This window comes from Diceros bicornis, chromosome 10 (assembly GCF_020826845.1).
Source record: "Diceros bicornis minor isolate mBicDic1 chromosome 10, mDicBic1.mat.cur, whole genome shotgun sequence".
NCBI lineage: Eukaryota > Metazoa > Chordata > Mammalia > Perissodactyla > Rhinocerotidae > Diceros > Diceros bicornis.
In genome coordinates, this window is record NC_080749.1 from 36,643,156 (window position 1) to 36,656,899 (window position 13,744).

Below are 13,744 nucleotides of genomic sequence, written 5' to 3' on the forward strand. Positions count from 1 at the left end.
TTTATGAGAAAAAAAAGTTGCATATGAAAGAACGTCTACATGTAAGCAACACTCAGTCTTTGAGGACGTAGGGTCATAAAGAAACTTCTTGCGAAAAATAATAGGTAGTTGAAGCTGAATAAGATTGATATATATATTTTTTGTATATGACATATGCCAGAAGAAAGCAAATTGTTTTGCAAGAATTTTAGAGAAATGCACTGTTTACTCAAATTAAGGTGAGGAGGCATGGACATTTCTGTGTTAATTTCAGGGAATGTTTTATCTGCCACTTCCTCAAAACCTTCTATCTCCTAACCGTGTCCATTATATATTTCTGACAAATAGGCATTTGTGCACAAACTTCGTAACCAAATTAGTTCAAGAATAAATTGCTGAAAGTGGAGCTTTCTTATATTAGCCCTTGTGACAGCTAACGAAGACGGATGGGATAAGGCAGGAACTGCTCTTTGCGAAGGAGGAGCTCTCATTCCCCACTGTGTTGGCAATAAAGGCAAATTTGTTTGCAGAGGAAAAAAATAGAATCACCTAATTGCTTAATTCTTGCTGAAAGCCATTGTCAACCAGCCTGCTCAAATATACAGACTTTTGTTAAAGAAGCAAGTGTAAAACGCTTGTACACACAGAAACTTCAATTTTTTTCTCCACTGGACGTTTGCTATTATCAGAAAATACTTATATTTGATCTGAAGAAAAAAAGAATTTTTTTTGCATTTCTTTGATGTTCAGATTAACTATCTGAACAAACATTTCTGGTTGCTTTAATTTTGAGAAATAAAGATTGTAATTGGATTTGGGAAATGACTAGAAATTTGGAGGTCACAGGAAATTTGAGAAAGTTTCTTGCCCTCAGCTAGTTTTAGAATCAATACACCAGTCAAGTGTGTGAAGCAATTGGAATTCTCATATACTGCTGGTGGGGGTCAAATTGGTACAATTACTTTGGAAAACTGTTTGGCAGTTACTAAACGCAGGTATATACCTACACCATGGCTTAGCAATATCACTCCTGGGCATTACCCAACAGAAATTATTTGTACGAGAATGTTCATATTGCCATCAGTTATAATAGCCCCAAACTAGAAACAACTTAAATATCCGTCTATAGAATAGAATACCTGTATAACAATAAAAAAGAATGAACTATTGATCCAAGCAACAATATGGATGAGTCTTAAAAATGATGTTGAGTAAAAGAAGCCAGATACAAAAGAATACGTACTGTATCTATATGGTTCCATTTTTTAAAAGTTCAAAGACAGGTAAAATGGATCCATGAAAATACAGGTTAAAATAGTAGTTATCCTTGGTGGGCGTATTGACCTGGAGAGGACACAAGGGAACCTTCTGTGGTGTTGGAAATATCCTAGTCTTCAGCATGATTATATAGGTAGTGATTAAAAGGGGGTTATACATATGTAAAGATTCATTGAGCTGTGTATTTCAGATTTGTACACTTTATGTTATACTTCAATTAAAAAAATAGACCATTTCCCCACATCAGCAATTTTTTTTAAGGCTTTTTATCTATAGAGAGGGCAGAAGGAGGCAATTTTTAGGACTTGCCTCCTTGACCATGACTTTGCTGGCCCTGCATATTTCCAGGTAGATCAGACTAAATGACAAAACCTCACTAAACTATGTAATTGATTTTCGGTTAGGAGGTAACAACTGTAACAATTGAATATTTATTGGATTTAAAGTAGTTATTAAAGATAAATTTTATTTACAGAGCCACAGAGGCTTTGACAGAATTCTGTAAATAATTCTTTTTGAATTTATTATATCCATGAATCTGTAGTCACAAGCCTATGACCTTGACTACTTATGTGTTCCTTGGTTTGCTCTCTTGGAGTCTATGGCCTTATCTAATCCTTATCTAGGCCTTCCTAGAGGTCCATACATAGGCTCTGTCAATGGCCATATTTCACCTTCCTTACAGTTTGACCCATGAACTTTGGAAATACACAAGGAGACAAGGCTGCACTTTAGAAAACATGACAAAATTAAAATGTCTAGAATGTTAGAAAATTCTGAGGGAGGAACTAATTTTCACCACAGCAGTCCATTATTTCAATAGATGATGAAGCCTGCACGGAGCAGGACAATGGCTCTCTGTTTCTGATGTGGTTGAAGAAATTGGACTTGATTATAGCAAAACAAACTCAGGATGAAAGTCAGGAAGAAGTGGAGAACTGGAAAGGACCTTAGAGATCATCTTAATCTCATGTTTCCAAAAGCATGAATAACATCCAATTGCATAATGATATTGGTTTTAGATCTCTTTATTTGTTGTACCTGTTCATATTTAATCCATTGAGAAGAAGAAAGCACATGTATTGATATCTCTAGAAGGAAACTGATACTTTTCACCCCTATTAGATTTTAAAGTTTATCTGTACCATGCAGTTGTATATTATGATAGTGAGGAAGACAGACTCCGGAGTTGGATCAGGGAGTTCAGGTTTGCTGTTTACTGGTTATGTGATCCCTGACAAATTACTTAGCTTCTCTAAGTGCCACCTTCTTTATCTCTAAAGTGGAGCTTAAAGTAATCTTATCCATAGAGTTGACATGGATAGCACTTAGCACTTAGTAGAATAAAGCCCGATACATCTTAGTAGCTCATTAAGTGTTACCTATCATCATCATCAAATAATACTATTAACATAATAATAATAGCAACAAGTGCTATTTATTAGCTTATATTTGTGCAGTGGATCTGGAGAAAACTTCTCTATGTGGGACTGTCACTGTGTGTTAATGCCCAGCTCTCCCTATCCTTTTTTATCCCTTAGCCTGCCAACTGTGTTTATCCTTCATGCAGAATTGAAGCAATTTATATAATGGTTTTAGAAGTGAGATAAATAGAATGAGATTCATTAGTGTTGCACTGATTTTTGCCTTGCAACTCCATGGGAAATTTCTTGACAGCTAAGCCACCTAGCCCCCATGGTACCAGTTAATAGAAAATGCTTCATCTTCAGTGAATTCATTTGTTATTGTAGTGGGAACATTCAATTTCCTAGTCTTTTTTATTTGCAGCTGCATTAGTCTCAGAGTTTTCCAACATTTTTGTTTTAAAGGCATTGTTTACATTTGAAATTACTATTTGGAGAAGCAAAGGCTCTTCCCAGTTGTGAGGCAGTGTACAGGGTAATGACGTAGTAGCCCCATTAGAATGTGACAATGACACAGCTGTGGGAGCTGGTGGGGCTTAAAGATCCTAAGGAGTTAAAACAAGTGCCATGTACCTGAACTTTTGTATGTTAATTAAATAGAAATATTCATCTGTGTTAAATCTGAGCATTATAATCATGACTCAAATTGTTCAATGATGTTAGGTGATGAACAAAAGTACAAGCTATAACCAATGCCCATATCTATCACTGTGATTGTAGCTATATGACACCAACCTAAATATTCGATTTAATTAAAAAATTAAAATATATATTCATATCGTATGTTTTTTTAAAAAATTTTTTGTTTATTTCAGTAACATTGGTTTATAACATTGTATAAATTTCAGGTGTACATCATTATACTTCTATTTCTGCATAGATTACATCATGTTCACCACCCAAATACTAATTACAACCCATCACCACACACATGTGCCGAATTATCCCTTTTGCCCTCCTCCCTCCCCCCTTCCCCTCTGGTAACCACCAATCCAATCTCTGTCTCTATGTCTTTGTTTATTGTTGTTCTTATCTACTACTTAACATATGGTTCTTTATACACTAAAATACCTATTTGTCTGGTTCAAATTTTTATGACTTAATTAGTAATTTTGTTATTATAGAAAAACAATCTAAATGTGAATTCCAACTAAAGAATAGTTTTGATTTTATGGATCTAGGGTAGAGATAATTCTCTCCCCTAGAGAATCATTCTTTGAAATTGCAGCTTAATTAGGAAAAAGGAAAATAATATGAATTTTATGGTATATTTAAAAGAATAATCCTAGAGACTAAAATTAACTTGCACTTATTTTATGCCAATAAAAGACATAAGACTCTACGGGCATGAAACCACTCTGATTATGGATATTAAGATCATTCGATGTTATCTATTATCTAATCTAAAACCAGTGTTTCCACTAGAACATACTCTACTCAAATTGTTTGAGTCATTAAGGCATCCATTGACTCAACTCTACTTGGTTTTATTCCATTGTCTTTAGATGATACAGATTTTTAAAAAACATGAAAGCTACCAGGGTAAACAGCTGAAGAATGCTTCATAAGAAGACACGGGAAACAAAAAGAGCTGGAAACTATGGTAGGTCTGTTCATCTATCTGCGTTGAGAGCCAATCAAACAGTGAGCGCAAAAGCACAGGAGAAAACAAAACAAATGGGATTCAACTATTTAAGGGTTAAGTGGCCAGAGAAAAATCTCCAAATTTGTCAATTAGTATTTTTTCTTTTATTATGTCATGCAATCAAGACATATTTTTTGTAGTGCTTTCCAGAAGCCAATGTTGTCTAGACACCGGGGATTTATGAATGAACTAGTAGGCGTAGAGTGTGGGCTGAGACCAAGCTAGGAGACTGGTTGTTCCTCCTAAATTTTCATTAATTGCTTGAGTTGTGATGAGAGGCTGTTAGGGAAAGCAGTGTGAAACGAGACTAGAAACATAGGTATGTGGACTGTGGACCATAGGTGGTGGGGCATTTTCACCCTGCCCATCCCTCTGGCTGAGGTCTCTGGCTTCATCTCTTTAGTTAAAAAGGCAGATGTGGTGCAGGCTTTCATGGGTCTGACAAACCACAAACAAAAATCAGGAAATGTTAAGTGTTAGTAAGGCAATGAAAGAGAGGAATGTGATAGAGCAGAAGTTTGGGGGAGTACAGCCTTAGGTAAGGTGGTCAGGAAAGACTTCTCTGCGAGGGTGATATTTGAACTGAGACTTGAATCACAAGAGAGAGAATATCTGCAAAGACCCTCAGAGGGGCATGATGTTTCTAAAATTGGGAAAAAAGGCCAGGTAAGAGCAAAGGGAAGGGTTAGGAGGATATTGAAATCGTTCAAGCCACAACACAGCTAACTGATGAACTCCCGACTCATCTCCTCCCCCAACATCCTTGGGGTTACAGAAACAGCCTAACAACAACCTGTACCATCAAAACACTAGTCATTCGTTCTTCTAAGAGAGTAATTTATAACTGCAGGAGTTTTTGATAGAAGATGAAATTTATGTTCCTGGAAATCCTCCTATTCTGAAAAATTGTGTACTAAAAATAACAAGGCTTTTGGGAAAACAGAATTGGGGCAGACTGCTTAAAACCTATGCAACTTTGTAACCAGAGCTTTAACAAAAACAGTAATGGTGTCTGAAGGCAAAACAGCTGGGGGCTGCCTCAAGGGATATTAAAAATGCACAAGCAAAATAGAATGGAAATGCTGATTTGCTAACATGGAGGCAGTGCAACTGGAATTGGAGCTCTGAGCAAAGGAGGGAGAGCATTTCAAGGCTGGAGTGTACCTCTTTGCAGAAGGGATCCTGGGTGCAGGCACTCATTTGAAATAATATAGAACTGACAGGGCTCCTGTCTGCAGCTACCAAGCTGAGACCATTCTCCTTTCCTGCTGAAGGTTATACTTTTCCTCCACTATTCCGGCTCTCTTTGTGTGGAAAAAATTGAGTATCAATCAACACAACTTCTGCATTCTACACTGATAGAATTCCTCTATTTACCAATTGCTTAAGAACTCATTGGTTTATAGAGACACATTTTGTTGGCCGAAGACGGTAGCTCATTTGCCTTTAGATTTTGTCCCGATAAGAATACTGTGTTTCATTTCAATTAAATTCAGTTCAATTAAATTAAATTCAACTAGAATTTTTTGAGAGCCTACTTTGTGAGAGTTACTTTAATAAATGTTTTTAATAGAAGACTTAGTCAGGTAATATATTATTTATCTCTGAAGTCTTCCTTTTTCATGGTCATATTATGCTTGTATAGGAAGAATTATTATGACATCAAATGGTTTCAAGAAGACCACTTCAATTACTATTTTTCTGAAAGAATTGCGTGTAAGTTAACTAATCAAAACAAATTTAAAATTTATTACTTCATCTTAAAGGTATAAGGGAAACTTTTAAAAGACATAATTCTATAGTGATTGCTCATGAAAATTGAATAATAATTCCATCATTTATCTGTTTTATAAAGTAAGAATTTCTGCCTAAAATGGGAGACACACTTTCAAGAATAGCCTCTATGGTTTTTTCTGGTGCAGCATTTTCTATGATGTGTTCTGAAAAAGAGTCACTCTAATAAGCATTAAGTAAAATGGGTTCTGTAGGGGAGGCAAAAACTTTACTACTACCTTCTTAGGGTCTCTATCTGGGCTTGAGAATTAAATTGATATAAGACAGATTAACAGGAGAAAAGCATAAAAATTTATTTAGTGTAAGTTTTATGTGACAGAGGAGCTTTCATAAGGAAATGAAGACCCAAAGAAGTGGTAAAACCTAGATGTTTTTATACTAGGTTGAACAAAGTGAGGCAATTGTGGAAAACTAACTAAAATAAATGAGGAGACTAAAGGGAGATAAGAATTATTTTAACAAAGCCTGTTTATATAGAATTCTGTCGGCCTCAACTCCCATCTCTGGTGATAAGAATGTTCTCTTCCTCCTGGCATAAGGAGAAGAGCTCTCATATGGGAGTTTCATCTTCTGTCTTCAGGTAGAAAAGGGAGAAGTTAGAGCACCTGTCTTGTACCTGCTGTTCTTCAAGTACCTGTAGCTCAAAATAATCCTTCTGCCCAAGTGGCATATTTTGGGACAGCATGTTCTGCCACCCTTCAATTCCATAATCAAGTAAGTTTGGAAATGTTGGCTAAATGGAGTGAAACATATAGTTTTACTATTAGATTTCCAAGAGTTTTCCAATATTTTAATGTGCCTTGTGAATCTCCAAGAAGGAGATATGCTGTACGTCATTTACCCAAAAGTTGCTTGTCCATGGAACTCTTCATGGAATATCTCATGAGGCTGATATCCTAAAAACATGTTTCAGGAAATCCTAATCTATTTTGCATGACTTGGAAGTAAATAAACCATCCCTATCTTCCTTCTTTCCTTCCTTGACTGTAAGAACAAGCAGAAACAAGGCCACATACTGACATCCTAACTTCAACGTTGTTGCCATCTAAATAGTCATGAAACCAACCACGTCTGTGGGAAATTTCATGATGTGCACAGCAAGTAGTATCAGCCAATTGCTATTAAAAAAAATAGTGTGGACATGACTAAATTTGGGGTGTGCTGTACAGATATTTAGGGGGCAGTAATGCCACAACATAGGTGAAATGATAACAGTTTTGTATTCAATATTATAGCGTTTGGGAAATGGTTGCTTGAATGTAATTTTCTACTTTTCCATTTCTGTCAATGGTAAGTTAATATTTGTATTCGTGCCAAACTCCTTTTAACTTACTTACTTACTAGTTTCGATTTTATGTGTAAATGTTTTAACCAGTGGCACACTCAGTGATGAGAGTTTTGGGGGGTAAAATGTCACATTTTATTCATTTTCCAGTCAGATTATATGGGATACTTGAATCCCAATCTAAGCATGAAATCACCATTTTAAAAGATCTAAGAAAGAGCTTATTTTAAACTTAAATTAAAACAATTTTTTTAATCTTGTTAGGTTCTGCTCTACTGTCACATCCTGTGGGAAAATACCTAAAACAAAGTTAGTAGAGGACCAAGAGAACACCATGTGAGGTCAGCAAAGAACTTTCGGTGGTTCTTTTGTGTGGTTAAAAGAACCCTCGAAAATACTATAGCTTCCCTACAAAATACAATATACATAATTTTGTGTCTATAACCCTGTATGCTAATTCTTATATTTCCCAAAGATTGAAAGCCACAGAGCTATATTAACGGAAAAAAATATCAGGACAATCTAAATGTAGACATGTGGGTATTAAAAACATTTGTTTTTAAGATAGTCTAGCAGGGGAACAGAAGCTAGGTGGAGAATGCTAAAACACTGATTTATCTTTAGTTTTTTTCTTTTCATATTACTATTAAGCTTCTGTAAATGTTGTACAAATTATCACATTCGTTTGTTGTAGTAATACCTCATCTTCTCAGATGGTAGTTTATGTAGTTCAGTAAATAAATTAAAATTCCTAGTCTGATAACTCCAACATTATTGCCATATCTGATTCTAGTTCTGATGCTTGTTCAGTCTCATCAAACTGTGTTTTGCCTTTTAGTATGCCTTGTAATTTTTTTGTTTAAAAGTGGACATGTTGTACCGGGTAAAAGCAATTGTGTTAAGTAGGTCTTTAGTAATGCAGTGGGAAAGTGTGGGGAGAGGGGAAGTGTTCTACAGTCCTATTATTAGGTCTCAGTGTTTTGGTGAGCCTTTGCCTCTGGACTGTGAACTTTACTAGTGCTCCTCAGTCCTCCTCCAATCCCTTAATCGGGGCAAGATGGCGAGAGGCAGCTGGAGATGGGTATTTCCATTCCCACATGTGGAAGACTAGAGCCTGTTAAAGTTGGATATTTCTCTTCTTCCAGGTAGATTAGGCTCTGATAAAACCCCAGCAGGTTAAAATGTAAATTTTTTTCATTTTTTCTGGTAAAATTGTTTCTCCAGAGGACAGACCTTATTAACTAAAACAGAATACTCTGGTGTATTTCAAAATGGTTCCTGTTCCCCTCTCCCTGCTGGAAGCATGATAGAATTTTTCTCTGATAGTCACTCTGAGCTCCTGGAGGCAAAACTCACAAAAGTGTTGGGTACCCCCTTGATTGAGTCTCCCTGGAGTTTTAACTCTCTAATTGGTCCACACTGAGCCTCCAGCAATTGGTCAATTACAGTTCAGATTTTCCTATCCTGGCACTGATTGCCATGGCGATTTCTGTTTGTGGATTTCTGCTACAGTAAGTTGTGATTCTCTGTATTCCCCATCAGTCTTTCCAATTTTCAGAGCAGTGGTTTGCCCTGTGACCTCACTTCTCTGAGAGATCTAAGAAGAGTTGTTGATTTTTCAATTTGTTCAGCTTTTTACTTGTTAGGATGGAGTTGTTACTTGTTAGGATAGCAAGTTCTAAGTTCCTTACATGCCAGACCGGAACTGTTTTTGTTGTTATTGTTGTTGTTGTTATTGTTTATTTTTTAAGGCACATGTAATCTCTGGTTTCAACTCCTCTTAAGGTCCTCATTGCTGCCACAGAATAATTGTTAAGGAGTTGTGAATGAATTCATACATGTGTCTTGCAATTCACAGCTTTTCCTGTAGTTTATTTCTGTATTTTTCACAATGTTAAGCCTAACTGATACAATTTTAGGTGACTTGGGATTCCTTTATAATAGATATTATCTGCCTGTGATGAAGAGAAGAGCAGATGGCTCACAAACTTCAAATCTGAACTTTTAAAGCCAAATTCAGAAAATGAACTGACCAGAATATTTTCCATTGCTACTTGTATTTTCCAAAGTCCAAAACTCAGATTTCTTCCTAATGTCTTTTTTTCCAGAAACTCAAGAAATCACATTTTTCTCTAAATTTGAAAGGTAGCTGGATTGTCTCTAATAAAGTCAATCTTTTGACAAAGCACATTTTTTACCTCCTTAAAACAAGGTAACCTTGTAAGGAAAGGAGTGCATATCAAAGGATGTAGAGGTGGTCAGGTTTCTGTGAGCACGTTATGGTTTCTGTCTTAGCTTGGACTAGGAAGTTGAGCACGGAATTATGGACAAAAATTCTCCTCATAAAAGTTCTTTAGGAAAAGGATTCTGCAAAATCACTTTATAGCCATACTGTTATGGAATACATAGACATTTCTGTTTTCGTGGGCTCTATGACCACATATCCAAGCTTTCTAGAACAGTTCTATTCTTGTATAATTTTGTCCTTTCTCAATTAAAGTGTTGTATTAAGTGTTAATAAAAATGATCTAATATATATCTTTGCATGTGTTAAATATAAGTGAATTAATGTCAGGATAAAGTATATTGGTAGCCTGATTTTTTCCTTTAGAAAGTAAAAGTGGTAAAGTTTTTACATGGGACTTGAGGAATATTGAGTCTATTATTTTTCCTTTATTTTCCTTCCTTTTGCTTCCTCCTTCTCTTCCTCCCTCTCTCCCTGTTTCCCTCCTTCCCTTCCTCCCTCTCTGCCTCCTTCCCTTCTTCCTTCCTTTCATTTTTCCCATCAACAGCTATCTATTAAATACATATGCAAGACACCTACAAAGTGTGCGTCTTGTTCTTTTATTTTTAAGATTGGTTTTTGTTGTATATCAAGGAGAATTGAGGAGGATTAAGATGCAGAGGCAATGAAGAACAAAGAAGGCTGTAAAGTCACTCAGTAAACCTGGTAAGGAGACCATCTCTGATTGCTTTTCTCCACACCTTCCTCAAGGAGTGGAATCTGAACTCTTTGTGACTCCAACACGAATTTCCACCCCCACGCAGGGATCTTTCTGGTGCTCTCTGGGAAGACTTTGAACCATGGGCCATTCTGAAGGCTCTATTAATCTTTAGTGAGTTAAAACCTGGGTTCTATGATTAGCCCTAGCAAACATCTGATCTAGTTCTGGTTAGAATTCCTGTTCTTTAATTTTTCTTTTCATAGAATCTCCATTTCTAATTGCAATAAAATATAGTATATATCAGCCACCAAATATTTGTTGCATGATTCTTGCTTCTTAGGTCTTCCAGGTGAATTCTGACAAGGCACTGTAGATGAGACATTAAATAACTAAGTAACTCCGTAGTGGATTACGTTTTATTAGAACGTTGTCAAGTAGAGAATGAGAGCTCTAGGAAGCTGTTTCTAGCTTACTTTGGTATGTTGGAGGGAGAAGAAAGTAAGTGGGTCTCTGATTTCTGCTCCTTATTTGCCATATTTTCTTCAAAAGGATAACGTGCCGTTTAGGTAAGAGCTTCTTTAGTTTGTTTTTTTGACTTGAATATGCTTGGAGCAGGAGTTGTGCCTCTGTGTTCTGCACAGTGTCTGGCTGCCCAGACTATGCTGAAGTTCCTTTTACCACCGCTCCTTATTTAGTGCTGTGCGGCTGGCTTTTCCACTCAAGCCCTATGACTCATGGGTGAGCTATAGCCCTGTGCTTTCCGTGGTGTATTTGATCCATTTTATTCAAGTTATGTAGGATGTTCTAAAGTCTCCTTGTCCTTTGAGTCTGAGCCTTAATTTTTCTCGCTTGATGAGCCTTTAGACCAAAACATTCAAAGGCATGTGCTGATTCAGCTGCATTGAGGAAATTAGTGATGTCCACTTTGGTGCTTTGTTCTACATGTAGCTACTTCAAAAGTTGGGCAAAGAGAGTGTGATACAGAGATACAGAGATAAAGTTGATAATCTGGGCTGAGGCTATGAACCCAAATAGAAGAAAAATGTACTGCAGTCTAAAAATAATAAAAAAGTGGGCAAAACAGTGTTAAGAAAAAGGCCTTATCTGGGCAAAATGCAATCTGGCACTTCTGATGGTAAATCAACGATACCTCATATAGTCGATAGATGAGATACCTTAGAAAGCAATCAGAGCTGTTAAGTGTTTCATGGCATGATAAGGGAATAAATCTGGGAAGACATTATATCAAAATATCTTAACTCCAAGGGACACCTTTCATGCATAGCTGGGGAGCTATTTTGCCATATGTCAGTGCTTAGCAGAGATCCTGGCTTGGGTCTAAGTTGGTGGTGAGAAATGTCTGGGAAAGTTTAGTCACCTGGTAAGAGAACTGAGAGTGGATCTGTTTGAATAAACTTGCTTCAAGGGTTTTGCTTGATGAAGGAAGGAGAAAGTTTTCCTTAAGGGCTTAGGGTAGGAGGGGAGGAAAGTGTGGTATTTGCCTCAGCTGTGGTCCTGCTAGCTTTAATGACTTGAGTTTGAACCCTGTGGAGAGAGGGGCTAAAGGTGGAAGCTGGATGGCTGTTTTCCAGAGGGACCTGAGATGCTCCCATCATGCATTAGTGGGGAGAGGGGTGTGCAAGACTCCAGGGACATTCTGGGTCTTTGCTGCAGATTTGGGAAATCCAACAGACAGTTTCCTTGGACCTGACAGTTGGAGTATCACAGCCAATACCCATAGGCCAATGAGATCCGGGAACCTTGCCTTAAACTGTTTGCCTTTCTTGGTGCATAGAAAGACGTTAGGGATAGAAGTCAAGATGTGACAAGGGTTGTATAGAATGAAAAGGAAGCAAGCCCGTCTAGTGACTTCACTATGAGAACGCAAAAATCCCAGAAATTCACAGTACAGTTGGCTCTCCCTATCCACGGGTTCTGCATCTGCAGATTCAACCAACCTCAGATTGAAATGCGTACGATGGTTGAGCCTGTGCTGAACATGTGCAGCTATTTTTTTTTTGGTCATTATTCCCTAAACAATGCAGTATAACAACTATCTATGTAGCCTTTACATTATATTAGGTATTATAAGTAATCTAGAGATGATCTAAAGTAAACAGTATGATGTGTGTAGGTTATATGCAAATACTAGGCCATTTTATATACAGGACTTGAGAATCCACAGATTTTGGTAGTGGAGGAGGGCCTGGGACCCATCACCCACAGATACTGAGGGATGACTGTAGTCCTGGGGCAGATATTGGGCTTTGTACAATTCGAGGCTTGGACTTAGAGTCTACTTTTTTTAGATTTTAAGGCGATACTTTGGTCCCTCCCTTCTACCCTTCCTCCGTCCATCCCTTTTTCCCTCTCTCCATTCCCCTTTTTCCTTCCATGCTATTAAAAATAAAGCAGACTATAGTTATTTTCCCTTTAGTACATCTTCAATTTATTTTTTGTTACATTATTGTGTTATTGAATGGGCCTCGGGGATTGACTAGGCATTGCCTGAGAACTCAGTGTTGGCTGCATCCTTAAATCATCTATCCTGGTACTGGGCATATATTGATTTTTTTGCTTATGTATCCGTTCCCTGATTTTATTTTGTACACTTACACACTTTCATCACTCTCAGCCCAAGTGGTATGCAGGAGGCTGACCATGACCCTGGCGCCTCATATGGCTCAGGATTTGGCCATGAGGGACACATTGCCCTGTACTTCTCTTGGCGCTATTGGGAAAGAAGTGTGCACTCTTCTGCTGGGACTCCTAACCTGGCAGTACGGAGCTGGAGCTGCTGGTGGCCAATTTTGCCACCATACTGGAAGGACCTGCCCGAGAATGAAGCCAAGAAGAGGAGAACAGATCTAAGAGGAGCAGAGCCAGATTCCTGACTACACTGTTGAACCTTTGGATACGGTCATGCCAGATGCATTTTCAGGTTTGTGAGTCAAAATGGACTTTTTCTGCCTAAGCAGTTTGGAGTGGGTTTCTGCCGCCTGAAGTTACCAGAGTCTGGCCAAACATAGCATGTAAGTCATACCTGCTGGTGCTTTGTTGGGAAGATGATTTGTTGAAAAGAGATGATGCTATGGAACTAATGTCTCTAAAATAGGCATCTTAAAAGGAAGCTGAGGCCTAAAGTAATCTGGCTTTATTAGGGGTTCAGGGGATGCCAGGGAGTTCCAGGGCTCCTCTGGTCATTAGAACCCCGCCACTCTTTTTTTTTTTTTTTTTAAAGATTTTATTTATTTATTTTTCCCCCAAAGCCCCGGTAGATAGTTGTATGTCGTAGTTGCACATCCATTCTAGTTGCTGTATGTGGGACGCGGCCTCAGCATGGCCAGAGAAGCGGTGCGTCGGTGCTCGCCCGGGATCCGAACCCGGGCCGCCA

The 13,744-nt window shown here is 37.7% G+C and overlaps 1 long non-coding RNA gene across 3 annotated transcripts in view; it reads left to right on the forward strand.

The window, feature by feature from the left end:
- The window catches only part of LOC131410732 (uncharacterized), a 63,553-nt gene that overhangs the window by 21,706 nt on the left and 28,103 nt on the right, over positions 1-13,744 (forward strand). The window contains exons 3-5 of one of the 3 annotated variants that reach the window (XR_009221401.1): positions 4,187-4,284; positions 10,261-10,355; positions 12,986-13,291. This is a non-coding gene — a long non-coding RNA (uncharacterized LOC131410732). The remainder of the gene's footprint in view (positions 1-4,186; positions 4,285-10,260; positions 10,356-12,985; positions 13,292-13,744) is intronic. The other 2 variants (XR_009221402.1, XR_009221403.1) reach the window with 2 other exon arrangements.